This window comes from Balaenoptera ricei, chromosome 13 (genome assembly GCF_028023285.1).
Source record: "Balaenoptera ricei isolate mBalRic1 chromosome 13, mBalRic1.hap2, whole genome shotgun sequence".
Classification (NCBI taxonomy): domain Eukaryota; kingdom Metazoa; phylum Chordata; class Mammalia; order Artiodactyla; family Balaenopteridae; genus Balaenoptera; species Balaenoptera ricei.
This window is the reverse complement of record NC_082651.1, coordinates 38,137,448-38,154,274: the sequence shown is the minus strand read 5'-3', so window position 1 is coordinate 38,154,274 and position 16,827 is coordinate 38,137,448. Positions and strand designations below refer to the sequence as shown.

The window sequence follows — 16,827 nt, the reverse complement described above, 5'->3', positions numbered from 1 at the left end:
CGTCCACTCTCACGGGTGAGAGTGGTGGGGGCACGCGCACTGGGCAGCAGCTCCAACAGCCACAGGACGCAGGCGCCCAGGGGTTCAGAGGCTCCCTGGGAGGCCTCGTGGGGCAGCTCGAGGGAGTGACGATGGGAGAGAGCGGCAGGGCTGGGCGTGAAAAGGAATGCAGTGGGGAGAAGGGAGAGATGGAGACAGTGGATAGTGACTATGGGAAAATGGGCAATTTTCATTTTCAAAATTATTTTTTTGAGATGTCATTCACATGCCATAAAATTCACCTTCTGAAACTGCAAATTCAGTGTCATTTAGTACATCCACAAGCCTATGCAACCATCACCGGCATCTAACCCATCACGTTTTCATCACCCCAAAAAGAAGCCCCCTTAAGCATGAGCAGGCACTCTTCATCCCCTCTTCCTTCAGCCCTGGCAACCATTAATTTGCTTTCTGTTGCTATGGTTTTGCCTTTTCTGGACATTTCATGAAATAATACAAATGAATGTGACCGCTGTCTCTGGCTTCTTTCACTTAGCATAATGTTTTCAAGTTCGTCCATGTTGTAGCATGTGTTAGTACTTCATTCCTTTTTATGGCTGTATAATATTTCACATATCCACCACATTTAAAAAATCCATTCATCCACTGATGGGCATTTGGGTTTTTTTCACTAATAATGTCCATTTTTTGAGAGTTTATTCTGTGCCAGGCAGCACCAGGCTGAGTTACTGACCTTACTTCACAGATTAAGAGGCTTGGAGAGTGTGAAGAGTTTGCCCTAGATTAAGAGCTAGCAATTGGGGGAACTGGGGTTTGAACTCAGGCAAACTTCAGAGGTAATAGATTCACATGACAGAACACTAGAAAAGGTACACAAGGGTATTCAATGAAAAGTGACCCTTTTCCCCACATTCCCCAGCCACACATTTCCCTCCTCAGAGACATCTGCTTTGGCCGTGCTGTGGATCCTTCCAGAGAAATATTTATACCCCAACATTTATGTATCACAACTTATTGACTAATCTGTCCCACTGATTTGAAATGTCACTTTTATGGTATAACAGATTCTTATACGTATATATATATATATATATATTTTTTTTTTAATGTATTTATTTATTTATTTTTGGCTGCTTTGGGTCTTTGTTGCTGTGCGCAGGCTTTCTCTAGTTGCGGCAAGCGGGCTTCTCATTGCGGTGGCTCCTCGTGTTGCCGAGCACGGGCTCTAGGCGCGTGGGCTTCAGTAGTTGTGGCACACAGGCTCAGTAGTTGTGTCTCACGGGCTTAGCTTCTCCATGGCATGTGGGATCTTCCTGGGCCAGGGATCGAACCCATATCCCCTGCATTGGCAGGAGGATTTTTAACCACTGCACCACCAGGAAAGCCCCTTATACGTATTTATATTTCTCTTTTCAGAGCTGTCCTGACTCTTTCTTGCCTATCTGTTATGTTTGCCATTTCTCTAAAATTCTTTTTATCTTCTTTTTGATTTAAAAAATTTTTTTCCTCTTCTTGTTTGTTTCTCTTAAGGCATTATCCATTATGTTCATTCACTCGTATTATTTTATTTAATTTATTTAATTAATTAACTTATTTATTTTTGGAGGTGTCGGGTATTAGTTGCAGCACGTGGGCTCTTTGTTGCAGTGCGTGGGCTCTTCCTTGCGGCTCGTGGGCTCTCCAGTTGTGGCGCGTGGGCTCCAGAGTACGTGGGCTCAGTAGTTGCGGCGTGCGGGCTTAGTTGCCCTGCAGCATGTGGGATCTCAGTTCCCCAACCAGGGACCGAACCTGCATCCCCTGCACTGCAAGGTGGATTCTTAACCACTGGACAACCAGGGAAGTCCCCACTCTTGTATTATTTTAAATTTAGTCCTCATTTCTGAAACTTTTTTCTTTTATTTTGAATTCTGTCTTGAGTTCTATCATCTTACCTAATTCTGGTTTATGCTGTTCTTTCATCTTTTTTTTATTATGGTAAAATATACATAAAACAAAATTTATTATTTCAACCATTTTCAAGTATACAATTCAGTGACATTAAATACATTCACAATGCTGTGCAACCATCACCACTGTGCAAATTCAAAATAATTATGTCAAAAGATTGAGCAGGACATCAGAAAGATGGAGGCAGCAGCATAGCTTCTGAATCTCTCCAAACCCTTTCATGGAAGAAGATCAACTAAAACCAAACACCCATAGGTGGCATTTATCAGCATTTACCATTTCCAGAACTTTTCCACCATCCCAAACAGAGACTCTATAGCCACTAAACAATAACTTCCCATTCCCTCCTCGATCCATGTTCTTTCATCTTTCGCATTGTTTTTCCTAACATCTTTTAGCCCACTTTGAAATAATAGGTTACAGTTTTGATCTGTTTTGTGGACCTGTCTTTTCCAACTTGATTTTATTGTCTGAAGACATGCTATTCTGCTCCTTATTCTCTTTTTTCTTACACTACCTCTGTACGGGATTTGATCCCAATCCTTTTCTGTTACTGATTTTTGGATGAAAAAAGTTTTACAGCACTTTGAAAAGGTGGTGCGAGGCCATGTGGAAACATGCTCTTCATGGCTGTTTCATCAATGCTTCACTTATACTGCTTTGGAATAACTGTTTTCCAGGAGGCATAAACCAGTGGGCTTTACCATTGGACAGAGTGCAGAGAAAGGACCCCACGAAAGCTGATCACCTTAGCAGAAATGACTTAGTTATGATTTCACCCAAGATTGGTCACAAACCAGCCTGGGAAACTCAAGGCACCAGAGACAAGGCATAATGCCATCTTTCCTTCTCTCTGCCTCAGCTCTCAAGGATTGGTCACCTCCATGTTATTAGTAACTATTATTTGGTTTCTGTTCATAATTACTATCAGGAGACACAGCACTTAGGGGCCTAATTACACTGCCCAGCTACGCACCATTCTTCTTCATCTTGGCTTCCTGTCCACCAGCAGGAACCTGATTTAGTTTTGTTCTCCCTTCACCACAGCCCAGTAATTTTTGTGCATGACTCTCAGTCTCACCAGAATCTGTATCTCTCACTCTGCCCCAACATTCCACCCCATCACTCGCTCCCTGAAGTGTACTCTAGAAATTTCGGTCAACTGGATATTTTACCACTGTTCACCATCTCTTATGAAACCAGAAGACGAGCAGCTTTCTTATGGAATGACGGAGAACTTGTAAAGATAAAACACCAGTCTGCAGGAGAAAGGGAAGAAGAGAATGATGGAAATCGTTTCTGCAAAACTAGTTTTACATTACGTTTTGTTTGTTCCTGGTAAAGAAACTGAAATCTTCTAAACATTAAAAAAAAAATCTAAACCACTAAAGTCAATAATACAGGAATATAACTTTTGAAAAAAAGTTCTTTGGCTGCGCAGCATGTGGGATCTTAGCTCCCCAACCAGGGGTTGAACCCACGCCTGCTGCATTGGAAGCGCAGAGTCTTCACCACTGGACCACCAGGGAAGTCCCAGGAATATCACTTTTAAAGGAGAAGTTATAAACCCCTTGGTTCTATGAACTGGAGATTTTTAGTAAGAAGTCATGTATTTTAAATGACTTGGAGCTTTAAAGGAAGGAAGGAAGGAAGGGAGGAAGGAAAGAAGGAAGGAAGAAAAAGGGACTTCCTTGGTGGGGCAGTGGATATAATATCAAAAGTAAATTAATTAATTAAATAAATTTAAAAAAGAAAAAAAAATGCTGAAATCCACTGACTAATTATTCAGGCTATTATATCTTGCTATTTCCAGATACATCCCTTTATAAACTTTTGGTAAAAGGTTATCGTATGTCAGAACAAATGAATTACAGACTTTTCTATTTTTCCAAAATTTGAGAAATTCCCTTACATTTCTCCCTTCAAATTTTATAACAAGGGAAAAGTAGTGACAACCCTTATACTTACATTCAATTGCATCATCTGGCCACATGCCTTCTACATCAATCAAATATCTACAAAACAACAAAATTCGAGTCATTTGTAAATAAAAAGGAAAGAAAATCAAGTTTTTGCAAAAAAAGGTCCAATTGTGCTTTACAAATACAGATAGAAAAATCCTAAGAAAATATCAGCATATCTAATCAATAATTATTAAAGCATGATATATACCATGACTACAAAAAGGCTTTATTCCGGAGTTTCCCTGGTGGCGCAGTGTTGAGAATCTGCCTGCCAATGCACGGGACACGGATTCGAGCTCTGGTCTGGGAAGATCGCACATGCCCCGGAGCGACTGGGTCCGTGAGCCACAACTACTGAGCCTGCGCGTCTGGAGCCCGTGCTCTGCAACAAGAGAGGCCGCGATAGTGAGAGGCCCGCCCACCGCGATGAACAGTGGCCCCCGCTTGCCGCAACTAGGGAAAGCGCTCGCATAGAAACAAAGACTCAACACAGCCAAAAAAACAAACAAACAAACAAAAAAAAAACAGGCTTTATTCCAAGGACCAAGGATGCAAGGATAACGCAACTTTAGAAAATCTATTAATATAGTTATTTACATTAATACAACAATTTAATCAATAAATGAAAGAGAATAAAATACAGGACCAAACTGGCAGATGTTAAAAAGTTATCTGATAACATACAACGGTCAGTTTCGGTCAAAATGCTTTGTACACTAAAAACAGGAGACTTAATATGACAAGAGTATTCATCAAGAACCAACAAATAACAAAAGACAAATTAGGACAAATATTAACATCATATCTAAAAAACCCTATCTAACCAACCATAGGAGCCAGAAACTTAGGAATCACCATCACTGACAGCTATTTCTCCCTCACCCTCATCCTCAACCCACCACCAGTGCTGACAATGATACTGCCTACATACCTCTAGAATCTGTCCACATCTTTCCACCAAAATGACCACCATACCCTGGTCCAAGCCACCATTATGCCCAATTTCTACACAAGTCTCCTAACTTGCTTCCTCGCTTCCACTCTTTCTCCCTGCAGTGTATTCTCCACTCGGTAGCAAAACGATAGGTTGAAAATGCAATTGGGTATGTTCCACACACTCACCTTCAACAAAAATAGTTCAATGGTTTTCTATTACTCTTCAAGTCTGAAACCTTAAACATAAGCCTGCACGATCGAGCTCCTACCCACACTTGCAGCTCCATTATGATGACATGCTCCCCCAACGGCCCCACCTTCCTGGCCAGTTCCTCCAACACAGCATATGCTTTCCTCTTAGAGGGTCTTTTGCTATTCCTTATGCTCAGAAATCTCTCCCCAACGTCCCTATCTGGTTAATACCTACTCATCCTTCAGATATCAGCTGAAACATCCCTAAACCTTCTCTAATCTCCATGATGAGATCAAATCCTCCCTAAAATATGCTCTCATGGTACCATGTCCCTCTCCTTGGCACCTGTCAGAGTTGTAATTCTACATGCAGAGTGTGATTCTTGAATAGCTATTCCCTCTCTGGACTGCTAGAATTCACAAAGGGCAGGCAGGTCAAGTCTCCTCACTCACAAAATTTCTCAAGTCTTTTTGCTAGCACCCAGCACAGTGCTTAAACATAACAGATGCTCAATACGTGTTTCCTGCATGAACAACCATACATTGGTACAGTGTAGCAACACCCACAAAAAGCATAAGGGCATAAACTCCTTGATGCAGAAGTCCCATTCTGAGTGAAGTTAACTGAGACAAAGCATATATATTCAAAGATGTTCACACAGGAATGTTCATTACTTTGATGTTTTATAATATCAAAAACTTCTGACTTGTACATGTTCATCAGTAAGCAAAGGAACAATGCAGCCTTAAAAAAAAAAATAAACCGATCAACAAAGGATTAATCTCCAAAATATATCAATAGGTCATGCAGCTCACTATTAAAAACACAAACAACCCAATCAAAAAATGGGCAGAAGACCTAAATAGACATTTCTCCAAAGAAGACATACAGATGGCCAAGAAGCACACGAAAAGCTGCTCAACATCACTAATTATTAAAGAAATGCAAATCAAAACTACAATGAGGTATCACCTCACACCGCTTAGAATGGGCATCATCAGAAAATCTACAAACAGCAAATGCTGGAGAGGATGTGAGGAAAGGGAACCCTCTTGCACTGCTGGTGGGAATGTAAACTGATACAGCCACTATGGAGAACAGTATGCAGGTTCCTTAAAAACTAAAAATAGAATTACCATATGACCCAGTAACCCCACTACTGGGCATATACCCAGAGAAAACCATAATTCAAAAAGACATATGCACCCCAATGTTCACTGCAGCACTATTCACAATAGCTAGGTCACGGAAGCAACCTAAACGCCCATCGACAGGTGCACGGACAAAGAAGATGTGGTACGCATATACAATGGAATATTACTCAGCGATAAAAAAGAACGAACTTGGGTCATTTGTAGAGACGTGGATGGACCTCGAGACTGTCATACAGAGTGAAGTCAGTCAGAAAGAGAAAAACAAATATTATATATTAATGCATATATGTGGAATCTAGAAAAGTGGTACAGAAGAACCGGTTTGCAAGGCAGAAATAGAGACACAGATGTAGAGAACAAACGTATGGACATCAAGGGGGGAAAGCGGGGCAGGGCGGGGGTCGGTGGTGGTGAGATGAATTGGGAGATTGGGATTGACATATATACACTAATATGTATAAAATAGATAACTAATAAGAACCTGCTGTATAAAAAATAAATAAATTTTTTAAATTCAAAAATAAATAAATAAATAAACTAATTAAAAAAAAAAAAAAAAAAAAAGAATGAGGTTGGGAGACTGTCAAAACAGCACACAGATCACACACTCAAGCCCCGGAAGATGGGGAACTGCCTTAAGTCCCCCACTTCGGATGACATCTCCCTGCCTCACAAGTCTCAATCCGACTGGGCTAGCTTTGGCAAGGGGACGGAGCTGGATCAGGAGCTGCTGCTGCCATATCTGGATCAAGTTCCAGTTTTGGTCTCTCATCCAACACCTAGTCAGACTCGCCTAGCACCTCAGCTGAGAGGAGCAAATTAGGATAGCTCAAAGAATAGGCCTCATACAGGATCAGCCTGAAGGAGTTTATGACCCTGGAAGAAATGGATCAGAAAAAAGGATCCGGGGGACTTCCCTGGTGGTGCAGCGGCTAAAGACTCCACACTCCCAACGCAGGGGGCCCGGGTTCGTTCCCCGGTCAGGGAACTAGATCCCACATGCATGCCGCAACTAAGAGTTTGCATGCCACAACTAAGGAGCCCACCGACTGCAATTAAGACCCGGCGCAACCAAATAAATGAATAAATAAAATAAAACAAATATTTAAAAAAAAGATCGGGGAGTGTGTGATCTGTATGATGCACTTTGTTTATGAGAACCCAATTTGATTTCTGCTGTGTATGCAGATCACCTGGGCTGTACAGATGACTGGCTGATGAGATCCTTCACGTGCCCCTCCTGCATGGAGACAGTTGATGCAGCACTGCTTTTGTCCTACGAGACTAACTGAGCCAGTGTCTCTCACCTGACTTCAAGTGAACCATCATTTTTGGTGGTTTTGATCTTTTGTGGTTGAGCCCAAAGAGCCAGGGATTAGGAATTAAGATCATGCATGAAAGTTTCCTAAAAATTCCTGAACGGCTGCAGATGTTGGGGAAAAGCACGTGATATTTTAGAAATTTAGGGGGAAAAAGGAGGATGGTATTTTTATGTAAAGCCTTCACCCAGTGTTGAAAAATATAATTGTTATTTAGATCTTGTTATTCCTCCAGTACATAGGAATTGTGTAAAGTGTTACAGCAGCTGTATATGTTTCAACTGTGTGCCAAAGATTAGGATAAAGATAGTGGTTGTTTTTCCTAAGTGAGATAACTTTCTTCTTCCCCCTACCCAAATTCTTTTCTGAAGTTGCTGGCATTTGGGTCAAGGTTTTATGAAAAGCCACATTTTAGAACACTGGCACAAAAAAAGGAGTTTTAAGCTGGTTTGCATAGTTCTTTTTTTGTTTTAGAATAAACATAGAGCACTTATATTTTTTACTTTATAGGAACTCCACAAGTTAAGGTCCCATTGTTCTTTTGCTGTGATTCTTGTTACTACTGATGTTGCTGTTTTCTGTCTTTGCTGGTTCTTTCTAATCTACCATTTGTCATTATTGGCATATGATCATCTCAGGGTCACAAGATGGCTGCTGTAAAACCAAATATCATATTCTCACAAAACAAGGAGGAAGCAGAAAAAGAGCCCAAATGGTCATTTTCCTAATGCCTATTTATCTTTTCTCAGAGAAAAATATCATTCTCATAAGCACAATAACAGCCTTCCCTTAATTACTCATTTGCCAAAACAGACTGATATGACCATTCATAAGACAATTCATGGCAAAGAGGGATATGATAATGATTGTCTTAGCCTAACAAGGATTTATCCACTCAAGCTGAATGCTTCACTCCTCAAAAAAGTCATAAAGTTCTATGAGCAAGGAAGAACTACTAAGTGACTGTTAAGTAAACCATCAGAATTGTTTGTCCAAGACCATACGATTCTTTCTTTCCACTGGAAATGGAATTCATTGCCTTAGGTCTTTTTCAATAGTGTACTATTACTGTTGGGGCTGGCTCTGTGCTTGAAAACCAGCTGAAAACCAGTTATAACCTGTTACAAGTGCTATATCTGTTTGCAGTTAAGAAATGCAGAATTCAAAGTGATCTCCTAGCTTGTAAGCCAACTGAGATTCACTGTCCCTCTTCTATAAAAAAAAATGAGCTAATGTGTCCAGAAACTAACTCTAGTAAAGTGGGGTTTAACATTACCCTTTCTTATGAGTTTCGTCAAATTATTTTGGTTGTTAACATGGTGATAATTAAAAGTCAAGGTAAATTTTAAATATTAAGAATTCTGATGTATTGAGCTTGAATTATGCCACCATGCTTATGTAAAAATGAAAGTGGCACCATGGTTACACTGAGAAAAGTTTCTCAGTTGTAACCATTTTGATTTCTTCTTTCCTGTGACCTCCTTCCCTGTTGTCTTGAAGCACAGCAAAAGGATACTGCATGTCTTCTTACTGTAGTGCTGAGGTTACTGAAGTTATATAAAACACATCTCAGTCTCTTGTTTCTTGGAAGGAAAGTCCTGCTAGTTGACTGACAATTCTAAGCAGGGAGAATTAAGAGAAATGTGTTTCATGTTTTGCACACAAATGAAGAATTTGTATAATCACGACTTCACAGCTGTGATCTCAAAAAAGAAGGAATTTCTCTCTTTCTATTTTTCTTGCAATTAACGTAAGAACACTCTAAATCTCTAAGCTTCTGAAGCGTTAGTAGAGATGGTCTAGTAAAGATGTAGTTGTAATGTTTTACCCATTTAGCATGTGTTTATTTTTCCTTATGTACTCCAAGGTGACATATTTGTTCAGCTCAGTGATCTTACAGCTAAAACAATCATTCATTAGTAAAAGGAGAAGCAATCTCAACCTAACAAATCAGAAGTGTTTCTTATTATTTTATACTGAGTTGAATATTTGACTCTTAACACTTTTTGCTACATACAAAACACAAGTCTCTTGAAGGGTTCCTCATAAGTGCATTATACAAGGATTTAGTATGTCCTAAGCACTTAAAGATTTGACATTCAACTGTAGTAGTATCCATGTTGGTTACTTTTCTTACGAGCCCCATGATGAGTTGGAGAAACACTGAAAGAATTAAGAGTATCAGGTTCTATTAAATTGTTACATGTATCTTGCTTAAGTTTGTGCTCATTTATTTATATCCAACTACATAAAGCAAATTTGGAGGAAAAAAAAGAATAATAAATAAATAAGAATGAGGTCTCCAAATATTGTCAGACGAAGATGTCCTCCATATATTAAATTATAAACCAGAATGTCTAAAACACTATACCATTAAATCACAGGTACAGTCAGTTCTGTATATCCAACGGTTCCATAACCTGCAGATATGGAAGCCCGACTGTACTACACCATTTTACATACGGGACTTGAGCATCCGAGGATTTTCGGATCCATGGGGAGTCCTAAAACCAATCCCCCTGCAGATACCAAGGGACCATTGTATATGCTTATATCTGCATTTTTTACGTCTGAAAAAATATGTGCTAAATTGTTACTGGTGGTAACATCTGAGTAGGGGGCAAAATTGCCTTCCACTTCATACACTTCTCTGACTGCATTTTTTGCATTCAGCTTACATTAGCTTACATTACTATTGTAAACAGAACAATTTAAACATGCTCTGCCTCTTGGGGTTGGCAACTCACCTGCACATGAGGTAGCCAGTCCTGTTGAAACCATGGGTACAGTGGACACCAAGAAGTCTGTCTAGAAAACAGGGAATATGGAATTACGTAAGCGAAGTAGATACACTAAAAACGAGTTATACAATTTTCTGAAGAGTAGCCTTTATTAGTTACCACAACACTACCACTATCCTGAAAAGGAAAAACTCTGAAGAAAAGAGTGTTTTTGCAGGAACGTACTATAAAGAATTAACTACTATACCGTCAAAATTCATTGTCTCTGGGAAATTTTGCATAGCCTCCAATCAGATGCAATAGTGTGGACTGGAGAATGCCCATCAGGAACTGATCTGACTATAGAAAAAGGGAGTGGAAAAAAAAAACAGGCTATCAGAAGAACAGAATTTGTTTTTGAGTGAAACAAATGGAATGCCTTCACTTTTAATGCTCAATATTAAAAAGAACAAACGGTTTCTGAAGGGCTCTTGGGGTCCCCAAAGCACTTCCATTCCTTCTCTCCTTCACTGCTCCTCACACGCCACGGGTCTATGTGCCTGGGGAGTTCTCGGGTTAAGTAGCACCGTTCTTATTTCACAATGAAAAAGTAAGGCTTGAGAACGTTAAGCCCAAGCTGCAGAGCAGGCAAACAGAAAAAAGACTAGAATCGAGTCTCAGATTTTTCCAACGATGCCACAGTATTTTGTGGTCCAGGACTTAAAAAAAATTATATGAGAGAGTAAATAAAAAACAACAACATGTAGCTGATCTCTGCAAAAGCTATGTCTGTGACTAGGTGGTGTCTGGCATTCGTCATCTCCTGCCTGGAATACTACCGCCCTACAATTCTAACAATCTCTTCTATTTCAACTGATCCTCCACATGGAAGATGTTCTCTCTCTAAAATATAAACTTGGCTGGATTGCTCTGTTGCTTAAAAATCTGTTGTAGCAATGCAACTTCCCTAACACGAAGCGTCTGCAACTTCTCCAGAGTCTCTGCCCCTGCCGTCAGTTCGGCATCGGCTACTGGTACCCCTTTCCAGACACTCATGGGTAGTGCCTACCTTTACCAACATTCTAGCACGACTATGTTATCTGGAGTTACGGACCACAGCCAGATCTCCACTTCAGCTGCTTCCTATCCAGGTGTTCTTGAGTGGGACATCACAGCAAGCACTGAAAAGAATTCTTCTTCACTCGGAGACTTTACTCTGGCACTCACTGACCGCCACACAGCTGCCTCCTCCATGTTTCTGGCAGCCCAGTATGATAAAACTTCAGACGCCAAGAACATGGTCCCTCTACATCCATCGCTTTCTGCCAGCCTTGCTCAGGGAACACCATCTCAGATTCCAAATCAGGGGCAGAGCCGCCTGCCACTTCCCTGCCAGGAAGGAAGCCAGGTATATTACTATAACCAAGGCACACTGGGGTCTTTACTGTATGGAGAACTTGGCTCCTGCCCGCAATCCTACGGCTCGGCGTCATACACAGGAAGTCGGGCCTCTGGGCAACCAGAAATGGGAATGGGACTGAAGGAGATTCAGCCCACAAATATCCGACCACCAGCTTCCACCTCTGCAGTCTGCCACCCTGTGCCTGCTCAACGCATCACAGAAACAAGTTTTCAAGGTGAGTATAACAAACGCCAGAGAAAGTTGAAGAATGAGGTCGGCATTCAAAAATGGGGTCAAATCGACAGCTGGGAAGGGGTGTAGAGGCAGGTAGAATTTAGATCCTGAGCCTTTAATAACCACTACCTTCGCTCAGTGCCCTCTGTTTTTAGACTCTACATGAGAACACCTAGGGCTTCCCTGGTGGCGCCGTGGTTAAGAATCCGCCTGCCAATGCAATGCGGGGGACACGGGTTCGAGCCCTGGTCTGCGGAGATCCCACATGCCGTGCAGCAACTAAGCGCATGTGCCACAACGACGGAGCCTGCATTCTAGAGCCCGTGAGCCTCAGCTACCGAAGCCCACGTGCCTACAGCCCATGCTCCGCAACAAGAGAAGCCACCGCGATGAGAAGCCCGCACACCGCAAGCAAGAGTAGCCCCCGCTAGCCGCCAACTAGAGAAAGCCCGTGCACAGCAATGAGAGACCCAGTGCAGCCAAAAAAATAAATACGCAGAATAAATAAGTTCAAACAGTAAATAAATACATAAACATAAATTACAAAAAGAAGAACACCTAATGCAGGTGGGAAGGTGGGAGGGCCACTGTAGAGGTCATCTATGCTACATGTACAAGAACCCCGAGAGCACACCAATCGGTACCACACTTTTCACTGCTGTAGCCGATCGTTCCCCCTGTACTGCCACACTGTAGCACTCCCTTCCCTCATCTACTGCTATAGTCTCTTTGGAAGGTGTTTCAGAACTCTTGTTATGAGAGTGCCAGTTGAACTGTCCTCACTTCCTTCATTTATACCAGGATTGAAGACCTTGTGGTCCGAGATCCTGTCCAGAGAGCAAGCAGGCTAAGACTCTGTCTTTGCTGATGTATTTCATCAGAAAGGGCTCTACCCCCTCTCCTAGTTCATGGTGTGACGTGTTCTTGGCCTCTCGGGAGAGTGGGGAGAATGGAAAGGACCCTATATGAGAATATGCTAGGCTCTGTAAAACATTTCAGGTTTTTAAAAATAAGACTCATTTTGTATTGGACTTATAACAGTCCTATGAAATACAAAGCGAGCCGAGAATCAGTGACAGGAAAGGCTCACCAGTAAGAATTACAACAGTCACCGCTTACCTCGTAGCATAGGGCACTGTCCATGATCCTTAAGAAGAGTTAGTAGAAATGCCTTGCCCATCTTGCCCCTGAACCCCTTGAAAGGTACATGACTGCTGTGTTGGTGTTTAGGGGGAGCATCTCACTTACCAGGGACTGACTTCTCCCTTGATCCCTTTGTAGGGATGGAGACCTCCCCCCTGGTGATGAAAAATTCCCTGGGATTGCAACCTCCAAGCCAGACGTTTTGTGTGACACAACGTCAAGAACTCCCCAAGTCCTGCAGTAGCAGAAACAGCCACATACTTGAGAGTAACCTACCATCTGAACTTGGGGACATTTCAGTGACAGCTCCAGTCCAGAGTGCCAGGCGTCTCCTGGCCCTGCCTCCAGCTCCAAGCCAGGGACAAATAGAGAGTAAGCACGTGGATGATATCAAAACCAAGCTTTCAAAGCCTCTGGATGCCTACCAGATCCCAACAGAGAACCAAGATCCTCCACTACTCCCTTTAGGAATCCCTGATATTCACCAGCCGCTGGCCTGCACCGATCCCCTCAGCCAAGAGGAGCAGCCTGGTTCTGAAAATGCTGATCTGGGAGAGAACAGCCGGAGTCGTCAGGACCTAGGGACACTTGAAAATGGGACTGAACCTAGCAGTGGTCTTGCAGACATTACTACACTGGCGGAGGATATTCACCTTCCCCAGCTCTTTAATCCTTTGAAAGAGCTTGATCAATCCCAAGGTCCCCACGTGATCAAAGCTAAAGACACCAGAGCCATTAAGGTGAATCAGGTGCAGGAAAAGCCAAGTGTCATAAAGGTTCCCTCTGATCAACCCAGGAAGAACAAACAGAAAGCCTCTGAGCCTATCAGTGGCGCTCCCAAGGCCAAAATCCAGCCAAAGAATCCAGAGTGCCTGTTAGGGGGAGAAGTGGTTACCTGCCACGCTGCAGTCAGTGACAGGGCTCCTGTGAACACGGCCAAGCACTCTCAAGGCAAACCTCAGAAAGCTGCATCCAGAAAGATCAGCAAAACTAAGAGCCACGGGCAGGAAAAGACCAAAAGGACCAGAGGGAGAAACAAGGCTGAAGAGAACAAGCAGTCAGGGAACAAAGTCAAGGCAGAAGAGAAGCCAGCAATCCCCCACACGAAGCGAAAGGAACACCAAACTGAGCTTCTCCAACAGAGCTTTCAAAAGCCTCGAACCTCCCTTGGCGTGCGCATGCTGGAGTCTGTGAAGGTTCTTCATGCGCTGGGGAAGAAGAATGAGACGAAAACTGGGCTCTCTTCCTGTCGGCTCTTGGGAAAGTCAAGCAACCCCAAAGACCCCCAGCCACCCCCAGCTATCCAGCCATGGCGGCATACCCCACGTGAGGGGAAGGGTCCTGAGAAAACGCAAGTCCAAGCCCAGAAACCAGACAGCAGTGCTGAAACAGAGTGTCCATCTCCAGCCCAGTATGAGCGGCCTCCTCCTGGGAAGGTCAAGTTGATACCTCTGCCTTTTTCTGCCTGGGACAAGCCTCAAGCTCGACCCGCTCCTCGGAGGCCCCAGTCTCTGGCCTCACATCGGCCTGCTGGGGCTTACCGTGCCCAGCCTGGTTCTACTGACTCAGCTCAACCTGCTGCAGTCAATTCATCCCAGCCAGCTCCTGCCTCTTTGCCAGGCCCCGCCAAACCAGCTCAGCCAACTGTGACCAACCCAACCCAACCGGCTTGGACCAACCACACCCAGCCTCGTGTCCCTCAGTCTGCTGCTCCTAGGCCTGCACCCTCCAAAACTTCATCTGGCCCTCCTCTCCAGCGGGAGCCTGTTCCCCCTGCTGTGAATAAGCGCCAGGCCCCACCCAAGCTCCAAACCCAATTTCTACTCCAAGACTTCAGCAAGCAACGAGTTCCATGGAGGGAACCCAACGTGCCTGAGCCAGTCATGTCAAAGCCCATCGAACAAGAGCAGAGGCCAGAGCGAGAGGCCATGAAGAGGCGGGCTCAACAACAACGGGAGAATGCTGCCAGATACACCTCTTCGGGCAAGCTGCAATTTTTCACCGAGAGGGAAAACGAAATGGAAATTGCCGACTACTACGGATACGTCAAGTGAGAGCTGCTAGGATTCTTGGTGCCACCTTGGCTACCAGCTGTTCTTCCATACACAGGTAAGACAGGTATAGAACTGAATAAGTAAATGGAATACAATTAATAGACGAGTAACAAACCTTTCGAATTTTCAGATGCTGCTAACTGGGGCGTGAGAAAGGAAGGACTGAAAGTTGGATGGGAGAATGAAGGAAAGGGGGAAAAACTGAGCAAAGAGGAAGGAACTTGGCCCAGGGCTAGGAAGGCCAAAAGAGACGTATGGATTTAGGAAAGGAAGCAGGAGTGAGGATGAAATGGCAGAAGTAAAAAGCAGGGTCAGAGGTCTGGGTTGAAAGAACACAATTGGAGTAGAGTTGAAGGTGACAGAAGAGGAGTCTAGGTTTACTAGGAGAAATAGAAAAAGTCTCTCGGGGACGCTGGCCTTAAGTCTCACAACCACCAGATAGGTATTTCAGAAAACAAGAGGTTCAGGACACATCTCTGAAAGGTCTGAGTCGCCTTATTCAGGTGTGACTGTAGTGGGGGAATAGGGAAATCTACCAGAGAAGTGGCTAGGGCTCAGAGTTATCCTAGGGGCAGCTGACGACAGGGGCAGAGCCAAGGGAACTGCTGGATCAGGAGGCCCACGGACAAATCAGGGGCATAGCCGCCTGTCACTTCCCTGCCAGGAAGGAAGCCAGGTATATTACTATAACCAAGGCACACTGGGGTCTTTACTGTATGGAGAACTTGGCTCCTGCCCGCAATCCTACGGCTCGGCGTCACACACAGGAAGTAGGGCCTCTGGGCAACCAGAAATGGGAATGGGACTGAAGGAGATTCAGCCCACAAATATCCGACCACCAGCTTCCACCTCTGCAATCTGCCACCCTGTGTCTGCTCAACGCATCACAGAAACAAGTTTTCAAGGTGAGTATACAGACGGCAGAGAAAAGTTGAACAATGAGGTCAGCATTGAAAAATGGGGTCAAATCGACAGCTGGGAAGGGGTGTAGAGACAGGTAGAATTTAGATCCTGAGCCTTTAATAACCACTACCTTCTCTCAGTGCTCTCTGTTTTTAGACTCTATATGAGAACACCTAGGGCTTCCCTGGTGGCGCCTGCCAATGCAGGGGACACGGGTTCGAGCCCTGGTCTGCGAAGATCCCACATGCCGTGCAGCAACTAAGCGCATGTGCCACAACGACGGAGCCTGCATTCTAGAGCCCGTGAGCCTCAACTACCGAAGCCCACGTGCCTACAGCCCATGCTCCGCAACAAGAGAAGCCACCGCGATGAGATGCCCGCACACCGCAAGCAAGAGTAGCCCCCGCTAGCCGCCAACTAGAGAAAGCCCGTGCACAGCAATGAGAGACCCAGTGCAGCCAAAAAAATAAATACGTAGAATAAATAAGTTCAAACAGTAAATAAATACATAAACATAAATTACAAAAAAAAAAGAACACCTAATGCAGGTGGGAAGGTGGGAGGGCCACTGTAGAGGTCATCTATGCTACATGTACAAGAACCCCGAGAGCACACCAATCGGTACCACACTTTTCACTGCTGTAGCCGATCATTCCCCCGGTACTGCCACACTGTAGCACTCCCTTCCCTCATCTACTGCTATAGTCTCTTTGGAAGGTGTTTCAGAACTCTTGTTATGAGAGTGCCAGTTGAACTGTCCTCACTTCCTTCATTTACACCAGGAGTGAAGACCTTGTGGTCCGAGATCCTGTCCAGAGAGCAAGCAGGCTAAGACTCTGTCTTTGTTGATGTATTTCA

At 43.7% G+C, this 16,827-nt stretch overlaps 1 long non-coding RNA gene and 1 pseudogene across 2 annotated transcripts; one reads left to right on the top strand and one right to left on the bottom strand.

Annotated features, from left to right (window-relative positions):
• Nucleotides 1-1,982: 1,982 nt before the first annotated feature.
• LOC132376971 (uncharacterized) lies at nt 1,983-11,273 on the bottom strand. 2 transcript variants are annotated; one of them, XR_009506488.1, is made up of 5 exons: nt 10,502-11,273; nt 10,261-10,321; nt 4,120-4,293; nt 3,916-3,962; nt 1,983-3,206 (listed from the first exon to the last, which is right to left on the bottom strand). It is a non-coding gene; the product is annotated as an uncharacterized LOC132376971 (long non-coding RNA). The 2 variants fall into 2 exon arrangements; XR_009506487.1 differs by lacking the exon at nt 4,120-4,293.
• LOC132376970 (RING finger protein 11-like) lies at nt 6,778-7,507 on the top strand (annotated as a pseudogene).
• Nucleotides 11,274-16,827: the final 5,554 nt, after the last annotated feature.